The 23,672-nt window shown below is 42.9% G+C and overlaps 1 long non-coding RNA gene across 1 annotated transcript; it reads right to left on the bottom strand.

Annotated features, from left to right (window-relative positions):
• Positions 1 to 12,615: 12,615 nt before the first annotated feature.
• LOC140215290 (uncharacterized) lies at positions 12,616 to 23,333 on the bottom strand. The gene is made up of 3 exons (XR_011892247.1): positions 20,922 to 23,333; positions 19,643 to 19,779; positions 12,616 to 14,516 (listed from the first exon to the last, which is right to left on the bottom strand). It is a non-coding gene; the product is annotated as an uncharacterized lncRNA (long non-coding RNA).
• Positions 23,334 to 23,672: the final 339 nt, after the last annotated feature.

Raw genomic sequence — 23,672 nt, 5'->3', positions numbered from 1 at the left:
AAGGACGCCAGCCGCTCGTGATGTAGAACATCTATTAGCGAAGGCGACCGGACAATGGCAAACAGCACTCACCAACGTAAGGGATCGTGAATTCTGCCACTGGGCCTGAATTGGCTGGGGAATCGAGCGGGAAAATTCGGGAGATGAAAAAATCGCCTATTATTTTTAAAGAGAAAAACCGGGTAGAAATTGTTTAATTGTTGTTTTTGTTGTTTTGGCAGTCCAAATTAGTGATTTTTGTGGTAACTTTCACAAGTGATTACCACAGGCAGCGATATTCGTTTGGACAGAAACGTTCAATTTAAGCAAGCGATATCTTTTATAGGAAAATGTAATAAAGAAGAGAGCTGATCCCAAATCATGCGACGAACTCGTGTATACAAATTTCCGTTGGCATGCAGGCATTAGTCGTATTTCTAAGCAAACACACACGAGACAACATGAACAAAAACAACAGAGACGTGTTTGGCGATCTCTTCTTTACTTTGTTCTCCGCACTTCTCTACACTGAAAAGCTTCGAAAGAGGCGCGATGCCTTTCGTTACCTTACAAAGCCCTTGTTGACGTAATCTGTCATAAATATTTTGAGCATTCTTGTGTCCATCGCAGGCTTTTGGACCTTTCGTCCTTGTCTGTCGTCGTGCTGTTTCACTGGTTCCCGTCATACGTGCTTGCAACAAAATTAATGGAATACCAACTAGCCGAATCAGCCGCTTTTTTTTATAACGCAGCATAGTTGAGTAAACGTCCTGTCAACCTCACAGTTACCGTTGGCAACGTAGTACGACGTGAGCGCCACATAGGCTTTCTAGCGCATTATAGCTGGCTACATTTATGCGACGTATGGGAAATGCGACACAATGGGCCAGTGTTGTATTCATATCCACGAAGCTACTAAAAAAATTGACTTTCGTTCATTCGACGCATTCATGCTCTGTATATATATATATATATATATATATATATATATATATATATATATAATGTGCCCGTTTTCGTTTGAGTGTTAAGTGGAAAGACGGCATATACCATGTTCATATATGTATAATACCACTGTGATATATGTTGACCACTTGCTCTTAGAAGGGGAGCAGCGTTCACTAGTTTTGTAGCACCTGCATTTATTATTACCCTTTACGAAAAGGAAAAGTTCAGGTCGAAATTGGATTTAAAGTGATTTTTATAAAACTTGTTCGGGTTGCCAAAATCTGGAATTACCGGGGTTTAGCTGAAAACTAAAGACCCTACTCATAATTACATCGGGTTTTGGTGTGTAATGCCCTATACCTTGCGCGCGCGCGTGTGTGTGTGTGTGTGTGTGTGTGTGTGTTTGTGCGTGTGTGTGTGTGTGTGTGTGTGTGTGTGTGTGTGTGTGTGTGTGTGTGCGTGTGTGTGTGTGCGCGCGCGTGTGCGCGCGTGTGCGCGTGTGTGCGCGTGTGTGTGTGTCGTTGTCTGACTGTTTTCGTTACGTCAAAAGTGTGATTTTGTCTTGCGTTTCGATGGGCGTTTTCTCAACATTAAATAGCAAAAAAGGTATAATACTAACCAAAATCAACACTAGTTTCCGAAATGAATAGTAATTTTGACATTTTTCCAGGAATGCAGTATAATTTATAAAACGTGCTTGATGGTTGCAAAACATGATACGGTTCGGTTTACCTACACTTCTTTAAGGTTACTGCTTTTCCATGTAGTTTTGAAATTTCTCGCATAAACCATAGCTTTAACTGTGCAGCAGTAAACAATCGGGACTACAGGCGATATGTATACAATATATCGTGTTTTTAAACCGCAGCTTAGTCCACGCGCCATTTCCCGAATGAGGCCTAAGATTGTACTTCGGTACTGAAGCATGCGCAAACTCTCGTTTAGTTTTTCAGCGTGAAATTTTGTGACTGCGTCACCAGATCACCGTTGAGCAGCTCTCCTTTTATAAAATTTAGTACTGTAAAGGAATATAGGCAGTAATATAAGCTACGAAGGGCAGTGAAAACGCTGATAAGCTTTCCAACGCGAAGGCTAACATCAGGCGCGCCTCTCGAAGCGAACGTTTTGGGCTGGTCTTGGCTTCTAACAGCAGCTTCATCACAGTTCGACAAGTACGAGGTTTAGTGGCACAAACTTTTTTGTCCATATATATTTCACACGATACTTTTCTTCTTGCACTCAGTCATAGCTTAGTTTAAACTTTCTAGCATATATATTTCATTTTCTTCTTGCGCGTTAGGTCGGATCGAGGGTAGGGAAATAAAAACAGACAATATATCTTGTTATGTCATTTAAATATGCCTTGCACATGGCATACGCCTTACGCAAGACGCACTTAAATGTGAAAATATTCGCCTCGCATGAATAACTTGTGGTTACTGTCAACAGTTCCGATCAAACCTTGGCAGTTGGTCTACGAGTAAAGAACGACGTAAGAAGTAACATGACCTGATGATAGTAACGTGTTCGGGTTGACAAAATCTGGAATTACCGGTGTTCATAATCATAAAGACCCTACTCATAATCATATCGGGTTTTGGTGCGTAATACCCTATACTTCTTTTTGTGTGTGCGTGTGTGTGTGTGTTTGGGGGGGGGAGGGTCTGTGTGTGTGTGTGTGTGGGTGTGACGTCAAAAGTGTGATTTTGTATTGCGTTTCTTTTGGCGTTTTCCCAACATTAAACAACAAAGAAAGGTACAATACTAACCAAAATCAACACTAGTTTCCGAAATGAATAGTAATTTGAATAGTTTTTGCGGTTGTGTGACGTCGCGTCACATAAGTGGCTCTTCAGCCGGTTATCGATTTTAAGTGCAGTGGCTCAGCCCCATCAATTCCCTCTCCACTTGAGCGTGCTCCTCGCGTCTTGTGAGCCAATTTGATAAGACAAGCCGTTCACTGTAGGCAATGTTATTCGTTTTTCAAGCAAACAAAGTGACCTCCTATTAAGGAGGAGAGCGCTTTATTGGTTTGTTCCGACAACCCTGCGGGTGACCGCCCGATGCTTGCGTCGGCGGTTACGCTAGTTTGACATCATCACATTGGAATAAAAACGGATTGGAATAGTTTTACGTCATGCGGCCCCTTCCATCCGTCCACCCGTCTGTTTCCTGGAGCGCTATAACGTAAAACTATTCCGAACTTTTCTATTCCAATTCTGCAATCAGTCCTCCGTGATTGGTTAAACATTTTTTTGGACCACCCCCGCTTCACCTGTCTGTCACGCGACGTCACGGAAACCGTGATAGCTCTCCATCTCGTATGGCGTGTACCCACTGATTATGTATGATTAGACCGAACAAAAGAAAAAAAATATTTATTTCCGATTCTACGCCTTTTCGCCATTAGCCCTCGGCTATTGGTCAAAAGTTTTCTAGCTGCACCCACTTTACCTGCTTGTCACGCGACGTCACAATATCGCAAGAACTCACCGCGTCAAGGTGACGTGTACGCGTTAAAGATGCATTAATATGCAGAGCAAAACTGAATTTTCTTCACTGGCGCTCTTTGGCCATGAGTGGCCCTTGCGCCATAAAACCCCACATATCATCATCATCATCATCAATTTTCTTCTGAATAGCCGCAGGCTGCCCATTCCGAAAGGAATAAAAGATGGCTGCTGCCGATCGCTCAGGCACTGGCTACTCGCACCTGCCAGAAAGCATTGGTTTGTTTGCGTATAATAAAATTTTTGCGTCCGAGTAACGTTTTTGAGACCTTTCGGCAGGTTTACGACCTCGTTCTGCCAATTCTTCTTTGCTGTGGATCCGTTTTAGCGTCATTCTTAAGGTTCCATTGCATGCCGCCGCGATTTTCGACCAGCCACAGCCAGCTAAGTAAGGGAAAGCTGCCCAATCGCAGACGCCGGCACCACCCTCTTCATCCGGTTATCGATGTTCAGTGCAATGGCTCGGCCCCATCGAATCCCTCCCCACTTGAACGTGCTCCTCGCGTCTTGTCAGCCAATTAGTTAAGACAAGCCGCTCAGTGTAGGCAATGCTTATCGTTTTTCAAGAAAACAAAAGGGACCGCCTATGAACGAGGACAGGCAGGACATGTAATGAGGAGGGATGATAACCGATGGTCATCAAGGGTTACGGACTGGATTCCAAGGGAAGGGAAACGTAGCAGGGGGCGGCAGGAAGTTAGGTGGGCGGATGAGATTAAGAAGTTTGCTGGGACGACATGACCACAATTAGTACGTGACCGGGGTAGTTGGACAAATTTAGGAGAGGCCTTTGCCCTGCAGTAGGCGTAGCCAGGCTGACGATGATGATGATGATGAACGAGGATAGCGTTTGATTGGTTTGTTCAGACAACCCTGCGGGTGACCGCCCGATGCTTGCGTCAGTGGTTACGAAAGTTTGACGTCAGGAGAATGGAATAAGAACATATTGGAATAGTTTTACATTATAAGGCCCCTGTACGCCAAAGCTCCTCCAGCGCAACCCCATGCGCATGCGCGAAAAAAAAAAGTGAGAACGAGAGGCGGGCGATTTGCTACGTCTGCAGTGACGTCGTTGCTTTCCGTTGCAGCCGAGCGCGCGCGCAGCAGTTTCTCTCAGATTCCGAAATGGGTCGGCCGCGCGTCATACGTACTCCTGAGTGTAGCAGGCAGCTTTTGATCAGCAATACCGCGAGCAGAACCGGGAACGAGCTCGTCTACGCCGTGCCGATGCTGCAACCCGGGCACAAGAACAGGCTCCGGCAGCGAGCGCAAGCAGCAACTGCGTAACGAGGATCCGGCAGCCTACCAAGCCGTCGTTTAATGAACCGTCAGGATTAACCCAGGGATAAATACCGGGGTCGCACGTTTAAGCTTCGCTGGTGAACGATCTGTACGGAGTTCTTGGGCGGTGATTTATTTTTTTAAGTATTCGGCGCGTGCGAAGCCAACTTTCTCCCCCCCCCCCTTCCTCCTCCCCTTTTATTTCCTCCTATCGCCAGAATCGGCCAGTGCACGTGACGTAGCAAAGGACCTTTTATAAAATGTGGCCCCTGACGTTTATTCTAAGCACTGCCTCATGGAAAACGCTGCCCGAAAAAGCAGACCCTTAGCATTTTCTTGACGTCAGGCTCTGGAACTGGTCTATATGTGTTCCTAGAACGTTTTCGGCATTCTTGAAGGAAATAATGGCCAAAGCAGGCGCTATGAAACGGTAATTTTTTCTCAATGCAAACATATACTGGGTCGAGAATCAACGAAACGTCATCAATGAACTCGCCGCCAATGTCCAAAGTTCTTCCAACTCTGTGTTTTGGGACCCACTTTGGTCCTGTCTTATATATTTTATTGTAACATGGTACTTAAACTTTCCTTGCTGATATATGGCACTAAGAATCGATCATGTATTAATTATCTTTGTTCTTGTGTGCCTCACGATATCGTGACTGCATCATTGAGTCATGTACGGTTCTCTGCCACCATTGAAAAATAAAAACAAGCAAACAGCCAGAGCAGCAAAAAAAAACGCAAATAAAAACTTTCTGAGGCAGAACTGATATCGTGATCAGTGCTCGAACATTAGGATAGAAAGTACTAAAAATTGGTTCTGGATTGAGAATAATTCGATCAAAATAAGAGTTGATTTTCGCCATCGAACAACTGCACTATGATTGTATGAATTAATGAATTACGGGGTTTTACGAGTCAGAACCTCGGTTTTATTATGAAGCACGCCGTAGTGGCGGACTCCGGATCAAGTTTGACCATCAGAGGTTCATTAAGGGGCCCCCAATGTACGGGGCATGTGCGGCTGTGTTTGTAGCACCATGTTAACGCATAATTTTTCCCTCATGCTACAGAACAGATTATATGGCCTTTTCTAACCTTACTAGATCACTTCTATTTTTAGAACAGCCTTGAGTTGCTAACCCAAACCATTTCGGTTGTCTTCACTGCTTTTCTGATCTCAGGACAATGCAGTTGGGATTTCATCATAACAACGAGCATCAATAGTGAAAGACGGTAGTGAAACTGCACTGGCCATAGCTGCGGGCACACAGCCAACTTTGCTGATGTTTTCCTCCCTTGAGGTAAGTAACTGTAGGGTAAAAAGAAATTCCACCGCCTTCATTCTATAAAAATATTCTGGAATACATTTTTGTTTGTGTGGAGTAAAAGAATATCGCTAGTCACTGCATTACTTTACTCTAATGCAGGAATAAGCAAGGAAATAATCGCAAGCTAAGGCAAGCGAGCAACGCCAACGCATCCATCCAGTTAACGACGAAAAACAAACGAGCTACAAGCAATACAAAGGCAGAAATAATGGCTGATATTGTTGATGGGTAGCATATCTATGAAGAACGTCTGTAAATCAACAACTCAGAACGTCTGTGACTGCTACGTATGAGGGTGAAGCCCAAACTGTAATCGCGCGTGTCACGCTGTCTGCAGAACTACTTGTAAATCGTTAAAAGTGTTTTGAATACGTCATTCATGCCCTAATTTGCGGAGGTGCTCTTTTCTCGAATTTTTTCTTTCAATTTTCTTTGAGATACTGAAACAAACTGTCTTGATCGTTCTAAGTGGACATTACTCTGACGAAAAACAAAGCAGAGGCCGACCAGGGTGAATAAAAAATTGTTTTGAAAACTTTATACTTCGGCCCTCACGTAGGTGTTTTATTCACAATCCTTGTGAACAAGGCTCGCATGTGGCAGCAGGTCCGTCAAGTTTTGCAAATGATATGTTCCACATTGGTCGTCGCCTGTTTTGTTTTTCGTCATGATTCTTCCCAATCTGACGATATTTTGTCAGGCTCGACCTGATGGACAGTATACTGTTTGAACGTATATGTCGTACACATAAAGTTTATAGCCGTCGTCTAGAATAGCAGTGCACAGATTAGTGTTTCGCGCAAATAAAGAACGTTATGTATCGTATCTCTCTATTCAATTGTCGATTGTGGGTTGACAAAAGCAGCGCAATACTGCTAACTCAGCATTGTCAAGCAAAGGGTGTGCCATATAAATCGCGCCTTAAGATTGACATCCCACATCGAGAATAAGAGACTACAGACTTGACCACGTATTGTTACGACTGGTAATTGAGCATCCGGATCAAACACCTATTTTTCGCGATAGAATGGTTTATCATAACATCAGGAAAAAAAATTATTTGCCAAATGATGTAGTTAAAACAATTTTGCTCATATTTTTCTAGGAGGGAACATAAGGGGTCAGAAGCTTAGCTATATGTCACCGCATATCCTCTGAATATAAGGCTTGGCGTTTCCAAGTCGCACTGGGAAGACATCTCGAAGTTTCACTTCAATTCCCGTTTATTCTTAAATACAAGCGATGTATCTCACCCAAAGCGAACCACGTCGTGCATCAAACAGACGACAGAATCGGCGTGCTCGCAAGTTTAGCAGTAATTCACTCGATGCTTTACTCTTTCTCGAGTGAAAATGTTTTATTTGTTTATTTGTTTTACAGCGAAGCTGTTTATGCGGACCCTGTGCCGTCGTTGTCGGAGTTGGCTAAAACTATTGTCTTGTCTTGTCTTGTATCCCAGACAGTGGCGCATACCCACTATGGGGGATTGGCCAAGAAGCAGGCGGTTTTTCGTATGCTTAGAAGTAAAGCCAAACTAGATTTAAGTAGTGGGGCGTGGGACTAGACCTGTAATTTAGACGTGTGATGAAAATACGGTTAAGAATTTTGATACAGTAAGTTAACGTAAATAAATGAAATAATAGAATATATTGATAATTTTAGAAATTCAGCAAGGTACTCTTTTTGTCTCTCTAATGAAATTGTAAACTGCAAGAAAAGCATTCCTGTGGCAGGGTCCCATGTGAGGTCGCCCCAGAAGAAAGAATGGTTGGCGAGGTTTGCGATAGCCCAAGTTTGGTAAATGAGTATTCTAATAGTTTTCTTTGTCTTAAAAAGCGGCGGCAGGAGAGAAAATAATGTTCAATCGTTTCAAACTATCGTCATCAGCAATGGCTCGATCGTCGTCGCCTTCTTACACAGCTCGCTGGCGCCCCCCAGGAGCGCGAACGCGCTCCTGCCGCTACTCCCGCGTTCGTCGTCTTCGACAACTGGCTCCATTGCCGCTCGTCATTCCAGCGTAGAATTTCACTTCTGGTTTCGTAAAGGCGAGGCCGCGTTTACGGGGGCGTGAGCCATTCGATGTCTTACGGGACGGACATACTTAATTTCGAAGCAATTTATTTTCGAAGAATCGCAAGCGCCAATGCCGGGTGGATTCTGCAATCACGCCACCGAGCAAAGTCGAGACATCAAACGCAAGCGACAATGGCGATTGCGGGTGTGCCGTCACAGACGTCATTCTCTCCGTCGCAGCCTAACGCGTGTGTAACCTCATTAAGAAACACAAAGACGTCAATCGTCAAACCAATCCAACCAATTGTCAAAACGATTGTAGCGCCCGCATCTTTAGTGGTGGGCCTTGCACCCAATAGACGGAGCCTTCGATTAGTGGTTCCGCACATACCATCCCAGTTACAACTATGGGAATACCACGAGTAGTGTGTACTCCTGACGAAGATGCTGCCTACCGCAAAAACGAAAATGAAGCGAAAGAATGGTGAAACAAAAGATTTACACTATAGACTGCTCGCGAAGTTTGACTTGCATGGTGTAACACTCGGTGTAACTAACACAGCTTCGTTGTTCGACCATCTACACGGACTGGAAGGGGCGATGATTTTATTTATTTATTTATTTATTTATTTATTTATTTATCTATCTATTTATTTATGTATATATTTATTTTGCAACCATCAGTGGACTCTCAATTTTGAACGCCGTGAATAGTGCGGTAAAAAACAGATTGAAGTAATGCTGTAAAAAGATATAGATAAGGTAAAGTAAGCTATGAATGAACGATTGAACGAATATTACGGAATGAACAACCACCAAAGAAAAATGGCTGAGCTTTGGCTTAACTCCACTCTGATAGTACTGTGTCTTGCTGCTTAGGAGTTACGATGAGGCTGAATACGTCCTGAAACGGCCCATCTATTACCTCCTGCCTCCATGCATTGGACAGCGTCCCGTACGTCTTGCGCAACCAAGCGGCCGCGAAATTACACTTCACTGGACCCCTGGGTACTGAAGCCTCAGCAGTAACGGAGAAGCGTACAATGAGGCAAGCACTGATTCCTATGACTGCCACGGGAAGGCATCTCTGTATTTCATTTTAAGCGCAGTACAGACGTATTCCGTGCCTTCTTGCGTAATACAAAACTTTATGACGAATCACTTTTTCTAGCTAGAACAGTGACTACTGCTTGTAGTCTAACTAAATGTGACCTGGAAATTAATTTTCGTGTGCCTGCCCGCAGTCACAATGTCAAGCACAGTTATGCGCAAGCTTTGTATGCGCCTTGGTGTCGTGCTCCACGTGGCGCTGTTATTACGCCGCCACCCACACGAAGACCCTAGATTGCGGCCACTGTCGGGTGCCGGAGACGCCACCAGTTCACATTCCCCGACTGTTGCCTACGCGCAAGAAAACGACAGCGAAAACCACTGCGGAATTTCCCTAGTGGGACTTGTCAGATAGTGCGTAAGCATTCTTTCCGGCCGCTCATCTTGCACGCATACGTCGCTGACGTATCCGATCGCGTCTGGCCGTATAATATATATATATGATGAACGAGAAGAAATGGGTTAACCCAGGGGCCCGATTTTTATTAATCTTATCATAAGAAGCCAACTAAGGAAGTCACCAAGGACAACATAGGGGAAATTACTTCTACTTACACTCTAAAAATTTTAACACCCTTAAGGGTGTAAATGACTTGTCCCATGGGTGACACCTTTTTTGGGTGTATTGCCACACCCCAAGCAAAGGGGTGCAAATTAACACCCCACAAAAGAAGGGGTGTTAATATGACGTCACCTTGCCTATGGGTGTAAAACAAACAACACCCTTTCTATATGGGTGTAACACAGACACCACCCTTTCAATATGGGTGTAGCATGGACAACACCCTTCCAAAAGGGTGTTATCCCTGCAAGTATTTTAGCGTTCACTACAGCCATGTAGTTAATGGGCAGACTAGCTGTTGTGGATGCTGCCTAGCCTTAGCTATGGTACTACCTTGTTCAGTATGAGCCAGAATCTGTGAGGCGTCGTCATATTGCGCTTCTGGTCCGTCATGTGGTAGCATAACGTGCGACCCTTTCAGGCAAAAAATTTAAGTTTCATGATCACAGCAATGCACACATCCTATGCTTTTCGTAATCTTCCTCTGCAGTGATAGTACACTGCCAGCAGGATGCAGAGCGCAATAACAACGCGCGCTGCACTAAGGACACAGGATCTCCCGCACCTTGGTGCACCAGTACTTATCACTCCGTGGAAACAGCACACAGCCAAAAGCATGGTTAAGCATGGTTAGAAATAATTAAAAACCTCCACTTTTCTAGGCCAAAAATTTTCGTAACACCAGCTCGACCAAGAGGGAAAGACACCACAGCTCGTTGTTGTAGCTCGTATTGAATGCAATAGGGCGCACGCAATGCATGGATTGGCGACGGTAACAAGTGCAGTACTACAGAAGCATACGTTTGCCTGTCAAGCAGTTTTTTGCCGTTTTAAGCACATATTGTATACCTCTATTCATCAAAGTTGTCATTTATCTCCACGGGATGCTTCTACTAGTACTTTCACATATGTGACTTAAAGATAGCACTGAAAGCCAAAGAACAAAGTGCAACAAAGTGCTTCCACTTAGAATAATGTTTCAGCATTTACGAACAAAACAGCATATGTAGCTGTGCATGCTGTTCGATATATAAGCATGCACTATTTCCTGAAATATATGTATGCTCCACTTACTGCCAGTGACCTGCTTACACCCAATAATTTCGTTTATTTTTCACCATGTGCTTGCATTGAATATCCCACAGGCATTGTAAGTTAAGCTACCAGAATAACAATCAGCTGGTCTAAGGTTACCTAATTGAACAAAATCATTGTAAAATTTGTGACGAAATGTCAGAAGAAAAGTATTTATTATTTCATTAAAGGGAAATGGTTACATAATAATGTTTGCACATTTTAAAAGTAAAAAGGAAGAGAGGGAGTAAAACCATACCAATACAAAGACATGAGCACCGAATAATGGCACAGGCTTGCTCAACTAAATTTTAAGCAGTACAGCTTTTTTTAAATAACCTCACTACGAACTATCACGTTTTCCTTCGAAAAGCACTGCATCTTATTATAAAGTACAAAAATAACCGGTCACATAAGTAAGAACAAGTCTGAGTGTGTCTATATTAACACAAGGATAGAAAGTTGGGCGAGTTGGTACAGTAACATGATCTTGGATTGTAGCGCGAAGTGACACGGCCACAGACTAGAAGCAGACAGGATGAGCGCTAACTCTCAACTAAATTTTTATTGAAACGAAGAACACACACACACACATATATATATATGTATGTATGTATGTATGTATAGGTGACTGCAAAAAACCGCAGCATAAGAACATGACAGGGTATGAAGACATCAGTTAAACATATCAGGAAGTAAGGAAGTAAAAAAAGGAAACATCGAAAAGACTACTTCAGTTTAACACACGTGTTGTGAAGATACTGAAATTCGCATCCTAACAGAGAAAAAGATGCATGGCTAACGCAAGTCTCTCCTAATCTTTTAATGTGGAATGCCTCTCTATCTATTTGTTGTGAAAAACTTTGTTTCATATTGTGTGGACATGATTAGTAATGGCAAACTTAAGAGCTGAATAAGCTAGTCATGTCAACACGATATGAAACAGTTTTTCGCAACAAATAGATAGGCTCGAGAAGACTAGTTATCCTGTGCATTTATTATCACTAACCTGCGAAAAGCTTTTAAAATGGGTAAAAGGCCAAGCTAAGAAACAAGAAAAACAGAAAAAAAGTTGGTGCCCTATGTACATAGATTAAAAAGTGGTGCCCTATGTACATCGATTATCCCATGGTTTATGGAAAGTGGCCAATAGATATGACTTGAATGAAGTTTTCTTGGCCCCGCAAGTTGTCTATCATGTGCCTATGATAAATAGGAAACTTGAACAGGGTGGCTAAACAGAAAAGATGATTGCGGCGTTAGACATGTGTCCCTTTTTGTGCCTTGTAACACTGGTATACTTTATCAGATTCCTCTCAAGTGCGGGAAGACTTACATTGTACAGAGCGGCAGGTGCATCAATATTAGACTAAACGAACACATTCACTTTACAACCCTAATGCTTCACATCTAGCGTCACATTGTTTCAATTGCGGTTGTAAACCTTTGTTTGAAGACACAAATGTCAAACCACAGGGGAAATAATCGAGCCATTCCACATTAAAAGATTAGGAAAGACTTGCGTTAGCCATGCATCTGTCTGTTAGAATGCGAATTTCAGTATCTTCACAACACGTGTGTTAATCTGAAGTGTCTTTTTGTTGTTTCCTTTTTTGACTTCCCTACTTCCTGATATGTTCAACTGATGTTTTCATACCTTGTCATGTTCTTATGCTGTGTTTTTTGCAATCACCCATATTATATATATATATATATATATATATATATATATATATATATATATATATATAAGGTTAGTTGAAAGTTAGCGGTCGTCCTGTCTACTTGCAGTCTGTGTCTGTGTCACTTCGCGCAACAATCCAAGAGCATACGTGAACAAAACATGGCTAGTAATAACTAGTGAGCACTGCACAAGAGTTGAACATGAAAACTAGTAATAGTAAAGACATATACTTGCGTAGACAATATATAATAGTATAGACAATATTTTGCAGCTGAACTGCAAAATATTGCAAATATCACAAGGACAACATAAAAACTGGGCAGGACAGACCACTGACTGTTAGCTATAGTTGAAATATGCACACCAAATCTAGACATAAAAAGTCAAAACTAAATTGCCGAAAATGGTCATCTCTCCAAGAGACCACTGAGGAACAAAAGGTATACTTTTTATAATTCCATCTCATAGATTACTGATCTAATTAAACTTGACACATGACCCCTTGTGTGGAACAAATGCCCTGTTCTCATTACATATGCATGATTACCAGCCTTGGTGAAAGAATGATTTGCACTAATGTTTTGAACACCGGTAAAAATGCTGCTTGTTCTCAACTTTCTGTTGTGACAGCACACTTGTGGGCAGCTGTGAACCCTAGTTGCCTATAGGGCTCAAACACCATGTTTTGGCTGCACATGTACTGTCTGCCGAACACCTGGTTCAAGATAGCTTGCATCTCGGAATGTGCAGCCACACTGGTGGCACAGCATTCTTTTTTCAACTTGCCAGTTGATAAAGCCTCAGCAGCTGCAATCACCTGCGATTGCTCGTAAAGGTGCCATAAGGTCAGGCAGCAAACACAGATACCACGTAGCAAAACTTTCAGAGTGCATTGTGTGAGTCGAGGTGTGTAATTTGTGCTTTAGTTTGGCAACGCTGCCACATTTACAACTATTCATTGCAGCTCCTAAATTTCAACATCAACACAATAAATTAGTACAGTTCCTTCAGTATGGTGGCAGATGCTCAGCTGCAGGCTTTCTAGAACCATGCATTATCTTCAGACAGTGCCAGTACAGCCCGTAGCACATCTTTCAAGCACTCCAGACAAGTACACCGATTACACTGTACACAGAGCATCTGGTGTCCATTTACCTATAGAGGCAAGGTAGCCCCTAGAACACGTTTTGTGACAGGTATGCTGGGCACTTTGTCCCCTGAAATGCAAGTGCCATTTGGTACTTCAGTGCCTGTAGTGTCCTTTACATCTAAATGAATATTGAATACATAGTAGTAACATGAAGTCGACAAACAAAAGCCATCAGCCATCAACTGTGTGGCAAATCTGAGTGCAAGTTATTCTCTTATTAAGTATACCTGTAGGCATTGCGACCAATGTGCTCCCAAGATGTATGAGGCATTAGTCATTGCAGAGTTGTAAGGACATGACAATCCTAGGATGATTATGTTCTTGAGGCTTTTTTCCCCACTTTCCATCTTTTGAAACGTGTATACTGTAGTCATGAAAAAAAAATGCTACAACTGGCGTGTGATAAGTTTTGCGTCTTATTTCCTAGCAGCTCATTGAAACGAGCCACGATGACCAATTCAAATGCTGTTACCTGATCAGACATTGAAATTTCTTAAACACTAACAAAACGAGATAGACAGAGTGAGCATCACTTAAATACATTACACTGGTTTAAAGTTATTGCACCACTTTGTGCCAGGTAAAAATGTTAGAAACATCAAAAATGGTAAGATTCTACGGCCAACCGTGAAAACTAAATAAAAAATCATTAAGCTTTCTTAAACGGGTACAGAAGCTTTACAACTGGCCGTCTTGGTGATGGACACGCAGATAGATGAGCAGCCATTCCACTGAGACGAGAATGTTGACGGCTTCGCATGGAAGTCTGCGAGACACTGCAGAGTAGTTCTTGGTCCACGTGAAGGAGGTTGTTTGCACACACGTCTGGGCCACCATACTGAATGCATGGTGTTACCGGAACCTTTTCCCCCTGCATTGTGGTAAAAAAGCATGGTTAAGTTTGTATGATATTTAATATGCAAAAAAAGAGGTGAGGCATGCAGACAGGACACGAGAGTACAGAAGTAAACACGAACACGAAAAACATGAAAAATTTCATTAAATTGTTTCAATAGATAAAATTTTTATGCTATGTGTCATTCATTATGAGGATTCATAACCACAACATATTTCACATATGAGCAGGTAGAATTATCAGCTTGGTCAGTTTGTAGAAGCTCGTTTGAGGCAAGAAATCGAGTTTCACAAACAAAACCTCAACATTCTTGACTGAAAAAGGAACACCTCAGATGACATGCAGTCCTGTGAGTGGGAATTGCACAGTTCAAGAAAAACAAATTAAAACTCACACACCGATCCTGAAAAAGGAATAAGCACCTGCTACTGCAAAAAGCTAATTAATTGATAGGTTTTAGTAGCACAAGGGCATCTTTGGCCAAAGAGCGCGAAGTCTATACTGCAAAAGATAAACTTAGCGCATCTTTACAAAGCAAATATATAAAGATGACTAATGCCTCTCTGCGCTACAGTTGCTTTGCTCTAGCGTGAAGTCATTTTAATGCAAGCACACGCATACACACGCTACACCCAAGTTTAACAGCTGCAGAATTAAAATTGGCCAGCAACGAAGTCGCAACCTTTAACCCTTGATCCCATGCTGTACTAGTGACTGGAGGAAGTACCAATATCGCCAATGACGAGTCAAACTCTTTCTGCCCGATGTTATGCTGCTCTTATTGACAAAGATGAGTTACAGTCGGCATTGAGGGAAAGCTGCCCTCAAGAGCAGCTCTTATTTTTGTGTTATTTCTAACCAGAGACCAATGAAGTAATATATTTTTAGAATGAGAATGACACCCAAAAATTGAGTACGTAAAAAATTTGGAAAATTTGGTACATTTTTCCGGAATTAACTTGGGGGTTAACGGTTAAAGCGGCAATCCAGAATCTAGAACAAGTTTTTACATGTTTGCTACCAGTGAATGCTAGAAAGTATGTTGGCATTCTGTAGTTTCGTCCAACAATGCAAAAAGGATTCTTAATAACTGAGGAAATAAATGGAAAAGTATCATGAAGTATATTGCGCGAATGTAATGCAGAATCACTCAACTTCTGTTACTATATAATCTCCACTTGATTAACCTGCACTTTCTGAACTAGTTCAGGAGATGCTGCATTTCACTACTCATTACACCAGTTGAACGTGGCAGCAACTGCGCGTTGTGATTTGTTTTACTTAGTGCAGGCTTTGTACAGGGCGAGTTCACAGCATTCCCCGCACTTGGCCGAAAGGTAGTGCATGTTTACGCAACGGGTGTGGTGCCGCTTCTGCACGAGCGAGGTGCAGAAATCAGAGTTTCATACAATAATTACTAGAGGGAACTCTGACGTTAGTGTCTACAGAAGATCAAACAAGAACGCCTTCACCAGCATGGAAATTATGGGAAGTACATGGATTTGCCTAAACTTCATCTGTTTGGCTTCAAACGGCTTTGTGACTGTGTCAAATACTGTGTAATAAATAAATAAACATTAAAATCGTCCGATGACAGGATTCAAACACAGGAACTCTAGAACAGAAGTCTGATATTGAAACCATTAAGCCACGAAGGCATGTAACGACAAGCGAGAGCAACGCCCTGATGAATTTATCGCGGGCATACCAGTGCCTTGAGACGCTTGGCGCCTTTCAATTTGGCCACCTGGACAAGCTCAATCGTTGCAATTAATAGCAATTGTGCGTGTTGGCGCCGTCTTCTGCACTTCGAAGAGTATAGACTGCACTGAAATCGAGAATAAGATTTATATAGAGTATAATATACGAAGCCACAAAAACGTTTGAATTCACAAGCTCGAATATCAGACAAATCCATGTGCTTCCCATCATTCCCATGGTGGTACGACTGCAGCGCCAGGGTTCCCTCTAGTAATTACTGTAAGAAACTCTATGGCAGAAATAACCGAAGTGCCTGGCATTTTGTGCTGGAGTAATGAACTAAGTTTTTCTGTCCCATAAATCTTACTGGTCATTAATTCCAAGTTTTAGTGCAGTCACATGTCTAGTAGGCATTTGTGGTATTTTGCATAAACATTGCAAAGCCAACTGTGATGAATGTTCACAATGGTAAATTGTTTATGATCGAGTAGCATAGACTACTGAAGCAATCTCTGGAAGGCAAGTGAAGTAATTTTCTGATTAGCAGCCTTTAAACAGCATTCGAGCATATGACACATGCACCTCAGATATGCAGATAATATTTCCTTGACTCAGCAAGAAGCGATGCTTCATGTTCCACGAGGCTACTTCAATCAAAGCAGTATTGGTGCTCTCTAAAAACAATGCCAATGCAGATGATCCAAATATTCTTCAGGGGCAACAGTTATGCCTGAAATCATGCTAGATTAGCTTTTGTAAACACATGATCAGACCATGTTAGAAGTGCTTCTTAAAATCCTCCTATTTATTAGACTAGTCATATATCTGTACACAAAGGCTACTAATAAGGTACCATGCTATATCATCATCTTTACAAAAACTTCACTTAGTAATACACATGCTGTGATAAGATTTGAGACCACATTGAGATGCTGAACAAGGTGAATTCATTATTTTTCAAATGAAGCTCCTGTTCGTCCAAACGAGAAGAAAGGATACTTAGGGTCAAAATTTTTCTGAGTCACAGCTGGAAGATGCCAGGAAAGGCACGTGGAAAGTTATTTGTAATTTTCTATTTAAATGTAGAAATGATAAAGGGAAATGAAAATGGTAAAAAAAAAACAACCAGGCATGGGGGCAGAACGAACCTACAGCCTTTGCATTACGCATGCGATGCATTAACCACTGTGCCACCGAGGCAGCATTCAACCGTCCACAATGGCCCCTCAGATTGTCGACGCTCGAACGCGGCCGTAGTACCACAGTGGTTAGTATATCACTTGCGTAATGTGAAGTTTATGGGTTCGTTCCCCACCCACAGGTGGATATCTTTTAATCCACTTTCATTTACCCAGAATTTATCATTTCTATACTTCATATAAAAAACTTAACACATGTTCCTTTATGCTTTCCTTGGCCTCATTATCTGCTGGCTTCTTCCAGTTCTGTTACTTCAAACACTTATACATATTCTAATCTGGTAAGTAAACAGCTTTTGCATGATGCTGGAATGCAATATAAAACATTATTGCAGGGCCGTGTTATGTAGAATGCCTTACATTGCCCAGGCAAGGTGTATTAATGTCAATCTGAAAAAAAAAAAACAATTCCCACTCTAGGCAGAAATGCTGTGTACTGCTGTGTGCAACAGGGTTTAACGAAAACAACTTGTTCAGAAATAAAGCCACCAAACAACGAGGAAATATCAAAACTAGATGAAAATTTGTGCAGTTGCATGTTAAAAATTTAGCACAGCAACAGATGAAGTCATAATGAAGTAAGCGCGAGGATGGTTTATTTTGGACACACGAGGCAATGTACACGAAAGATGCATATGAGCTTACACGTGGAGAAATATTGTTTATGTAGCAGCTAAACTACGAACAGGCCTAGAACACACTGATACAAGGTGTGGAGCATGTAAATATTATCATGCCCTTAAGTCAAAGAAACGTGGCTGTTTCTCATGATTCGCTACACATGGCTGGCTCACACAACTTAGCCACTTCTATATATGCCTTGTAATTACCAGGTGGTCTGCGTGACATGTGCAAGCTTTAAATATGTACAAGTGCCACGTAGCTGGACAGCACCAATGTAATGACGTTTGCCATCGTTTTGAGGAAGTGAAACCAATTCTTGCATTTTTCCTAATTAGGTAATTAGTTATTAACGATTATTTAACTGCTCAAATATTATATTCAAAGCAAGTGTCAGTGTGAAAATTGTAGAGCATCCTGAAAAATTCCCAATCCAGCTTTCTACTGCTCAATAGGTGCAACAATTTTTTTTTTCAAGCTTGAAAGAAGCCAGTGAATACATGCAAGAAGTGCTGTGCAACTAGCCACTCGTGCACCTGAACACCATTTGGCTCCTCCTTTCATGCTTGAAAAAAACTTTTCAAAAAGAATATTTTAGAAATTGATCAATTATTATTGACTATGTTTTAGGCAAAATGCATGAAATAGTGTGACTGCCACCTCCATTTTCGGCGACATGAATTGACTCCATTTTCATTTCCAAATCCAGCTATACATGGTGCGTGTTTTGAGCTGGTTCTGTAATTTAGGCTGGTTTTGACTAATTGAAGCTTCGCACCTTAATAATGGAGTCAGCCTAAAAAGAAATTGGTACATAAACGGTCGCTGTCAGTAATCCATACTCCTTTAACTCAGTGCAAAGTGCTTGTGAGCCAAGAAGTTGGTAGTTCTAAGTAGTATTTCTCATTTTGACATGGTGTTATAGCCCACTTACTATGATGCCATGCTGCTCAGTCATGCTGGTCCCAGCTTCAATCTAGGCAATGGCAGCTGCCCTCCAATGGGGGTAAAATGCAATAACGCTTATGCACTTAAATTCAGGTGTACATTAAAGAAGGCCAGGTTCCCAAAACTTCAGGTTGTGACTTTGGAATGTAAAAGCCCATAATTTAATTTTAAAATCTAAAGGTGCTTTATTAGGAGCAGGGGCATCATTTTGAGCTTTTACTGCACTGCCATGGCACCAAGAAGCTCCGAGTAAATAAAAACAATTTCTTAGACAATGTACATAGCTTGCAAACATTTACAAACACTTCTCTGCATGCACCTCTGTTGCTGTTATATTTAGATCCGTATGCCAAGGCGGGCTATGATGTTAGAACATGTTTCAAACTTGTTTTTTTTTTACCGCTTTAAAGTTGTTGGTTATTTTGCATCTCATTGTATGTCGAACGCACATTTCAGTGCATCAATTTCTTCAGAAAGTGCACTCCTCTTTATTCATTTGTGCATGCAAAAAGGGTTCAGAAGAACTGCTTTCTTAAGATCTGTATAACAAGCAAAAGACAATTCTATGTAGGCTGCACAAGGAGAAAGGATTGGTTTGTAAATAAGTTATTTAGTTCTTAAAAAAAAGAGGCAGCTGTCAGTATTCTGTGCCAAAATAAAAATTGCCCCTACCTGGCTCTGCTTCATTTTCCGATGCTGATGGTCCATTCGGGGGCACTCAACTGATAGGCTGCACTTTGGCCATGTCGGGTGTGCTGTCACCAGGCCCAAGGTCGATCGACATCCTCACCAAAAGTCGAGTCCAAACGCTATAAAAAAAACATCTCATCATTTTGCTATCAGTTTTGTCATCTTGCATGTTTCACACACGGCCGTCAGTGAAATATTTCGTCACTTGGATACTGCAAAAAATTCAAGCATTTTCTGGCAGCCAAGCTGAATACACAGTAAATGGAGAACATTAAAGAGCAAATGCAGTTGTCACATTAGATTGATCAAGTACAGCAGAAATGGAAATAAATCAGTGATACTGTGTCTGTTGGCTTTGAATGCAAGAAACGTAAAAACAGGAACTTGCAGCCACGCTAGTTTGAATTTCCCGCGTTTGCTACACCTCGCAACAAGTTTGGCATCGTCCGGTACTGGGGGATAGTAATCGCTTAAAATCAAGATGAACGAGCGTCGGCATAAATTAACAGGATACTTAACCGGGCAATATTGGCGCATAAAACAACTCACGTAGCGAAGCTACTGTCAATTACCCGATGACGCATCTGCGGGCGGTGCGGTTTGGGCGAACAATTCAAAAAGGAATGAGAGTTTCACTTGTTTCACGCCTACTAAGCTAAGAGAGAATTTGAGTTTCTTACTAAACTATACTGGATATTTACGCTCCGAATAAAACGCTGGAAATTTTGTTACGTCACATTGCGTACGTATGAAAGTGAGGAAATAGCTTCTATTGTATTCTGCCCAGACGGCATGCAGCAGCTACCACTCTCATGCAACAAAAGCATGAAAGTGGTACTCGCGGCACGGAAAACAAACATAAACAGCGCCAACGTTACGCCCCTTGGAGTTGGAACTAAGCACGATCAAGCCAGTTCGTTTTCTAGCTTTCATAACGCCATGGAACACGACCAAACATCGAGCGAAACAACTGTCTGCTCTGGAAAATTATTACCGCTTCTATCTATATACGTATCGCTGCCACAAGCAAAAGTCAATGGGCTAGCTGTCCACAGGCGGCAGATTAAACTGACAGCAACATATTACGATAACGTTAAACAATTTCCACGCTGACTTAGCAGCCGCGGTATGCGCTAAGTGTCACAGTTCTCGTTTGCCGCTCGAAATTCACACCATGATGACGGTCACTGCATCTTTCACATGAAATATTGCACGCTTCGCTCCGGAGCTCAATAGGAGGGCGAAACGCATTTGCACGTACCTGAAATCCGCATGCCGGAAACCCGTCGACGCTTCCGAGAACGGGGCACACAGCCATACACTCGTACGGCGGCTTGACTTGGACGTGAGGCACTTCTATCAAATATTTCACATGCGACATGTTTGACACCGATTGCGCGAACACGAGAAAATGCCGCAGATCGCCATGCGACGCCGTGCACCCGTGCATCTACCGATGAGCTGCGTGCACGGACTTGCAGAAAAACAGAACTATGACAAAACGGCCGGCGTGAAAGGATGGCGGCTCTCGTTGCGGAGACGAAGCGGACGAAGCAATGTTGCCAACTGTTGGTTCCGCGTTATGCCGGCGGTGGTGGCTTTAGTGGCGTGTGTTACGGCTGTCTAATTTTTTATTTCTTTTCCCCAAACAGTATAGCTAAGATCAGTACGTTGTTTGAATTTTTAATTGTGTCGTTTGGCATTATCTTCTTGTCTTTTTATGCTATTAAGCGGCCAATTATGGCCTCCCAGGTTCGCGCGCGCCAGCTTTGTGCGCAAATCTCGGAGGCCATAAGACAACTCGTTAGGAAATGTCGTTCTTGTCGTTGTTAATGTTTCATCATCGTTTCTTCAACTGAGATAGAGAGGTAGTGTCCCTTTTCCCGGGGTTGGGAGGGGGCGATCAAGACGGCATCGCTCAGCGGGGGGCGGGGGAGTAGGTTGGTGTTGGTTCTTATCGCGAAATTCGCGAACCCTGCGATTTTTTTTTTATAACGTAAGCATTCTATACTTACCCAACAAGAAAAACCATCCGTCCGTCATTCCGTACCGCACGATATCTTTCAAAATAGAACCCGCAGCAGCGAGTGAATTCACCTTCGTGCTAGCTCTCGCTTCAACGCGACCGAAGCGGCGAGAACACTGCGCTCATGAAGCTTTCAGCTCATGCCGCACTATGTGCTTTTCGCAGATCACTTTCAAGATAGGTGTACGCGCGTCTGTTTTCAAAGCGAAGTAAACGGTGAGAACACAGCGCGTGAAGTTTTCAGCAGTGGGCACACTCTGTCCACAATGCTGTTCGCTTTCAAGGTACGGTTCGCGCGGCCGGGCCACAAGCAGCCGCCGCCGGAGAATGGTTGATAATGGTTCGACGCGGATGAGAAGTGCTAAAGAGCGATAACGGCTCAAAACGAACGGAACTTCACCAGCGCACCTGGCCCCGCCGCCTGCAGTACTTTGCTTGCACCATTAACTTGGCGCCGCCGACCTCAGCAGTTCATGTCGCCGCAGCGCTGTCGCTTATAGTCGTCGGATCAAGTCTCATAACATTGATAACGACATGGACTGCGTGTAGATGAGGAAGAGTCACAATGCTTACGCATACTTAGACAAATCCGAGAGGACTTCCTGTGTGATTTTTTTTACCGGGAATGTGCAGTCAGCGGTGACCCAGAGTTGACAATGCATGTAAGAGGGGTGCCAAGTTTTTTTTTTTTTTTTTTTTTTGTGAGAGTCTTGCCCAGCTCCCAAAGATCTGCTCAAGCTAAGACTTGCTGATGGCTGTATGTGTGTTTTTTTTTATTGTCGCATGCCCTCGAACCGCCACGAATCCTACAGTGTAATGACATAAGAGCAGTATTCACGTCCAAAGGGAAATGCAGCCGGTAATTTGGCTGCCTAAGGTTTGCGGCCCGGCGGCAGCTGCCCTCCCCTCCCCCGTTTCCGTTGACAAGTTAGGGGGAGGGGTCTAGAGCAATCTTACACCCCCCTCCCCACAGTGGCGTAGCCAGAAAATTTTTGCGTGTGAGGGGGGGGGGGTCCCAATTGACCGTGGAGGAGGAAGGAGCGGGGCCATTGCCATAGTAGCAAAAAATTTACTGTTAGTGAGCGTTACACGTGCCCGGCGTGCCCCACTTGGCTACGCCGTTCCTCCTCCGCCCCCTCCCCCCCCCCGCAATCGACGTAAATCGAGCTATCAGAACGTGCATGACACGCATGCATGAAATAACATGAATGACATGCCGCGAAGCTTGCATGGATGTTGTCACATAATCATCATCATCATCAGCTTATTTTGACGTCCATCGCAGGACGAAAGCTTCTCCAGCGATCTCCAATACCCCTGTCTTATGCTAACTGGTTCCACGTGTCTTTAAGTTTCCCAATTCCATCACGTCCACATTATTCTCTGCCGTCCTCGACTGTGCTTCCCTTCCCTTAGCACCCATTCTGCAACTCCAATAGACCAGCAGTTCTCTCCCTTACGCTTTGCAAGGTATGCCCAGCACGACTTCTTCGTTTAATGTCAACCAGAATATCAGCTATCCCCGTTCGCTCTCTAATCCACATCGCTGTCTTCCAGTCTATTATCGCCGTGCCTAATAATTTTCATTCCATGGCTCGTTGCGCGGTCCTCAACGTCTTCCCAAGCTTCTTTGGTAACTTCCAAGTTTCTGCCCCATACGTTAGTAACGGTAGAAAGCAATGATTAGCAGTAAGCTCCCTGGTCATGATTTAGTAATGCCTGCCGTAAGCTCTCCAGCTAATTTTTATTTTTGTTAATTTCCTTGATCAGAGGCCCCTGCGAGTAATTAACCTCAATAAACGTATTTCTGCGCAGGTTCTAGAGGCTGACTGCCGACCATGACATTCGATCTCTCGCCAGGCTGCGGAACATTACTTTTCTCTTCTACATACTAACTCTCAATCAGACTTACACTTTCTTCGCCAAGGTCCTCAAACGTTTGTTGCAAATAGTCTGCAGCGTTGCTGAGTATGCCAATGTCAACTA

This window comes from Dermacentor andersoni, chromosome 1, assembly GCF_023375885.2.
Source record: "Dermacentor andersoni chromosome 1, qqDerAnde1_hic_scaffold, whole genome shotgun sequence".
NCBI lineage: Eukaryota > Metazoa > Arthropoda > Arachnida > Ixodida > Ixodidae > Dermacentor > Dermacentor andersoni.
This window is presented reverse-complemented; position numbering and strand designations above follow the sequence as displayed.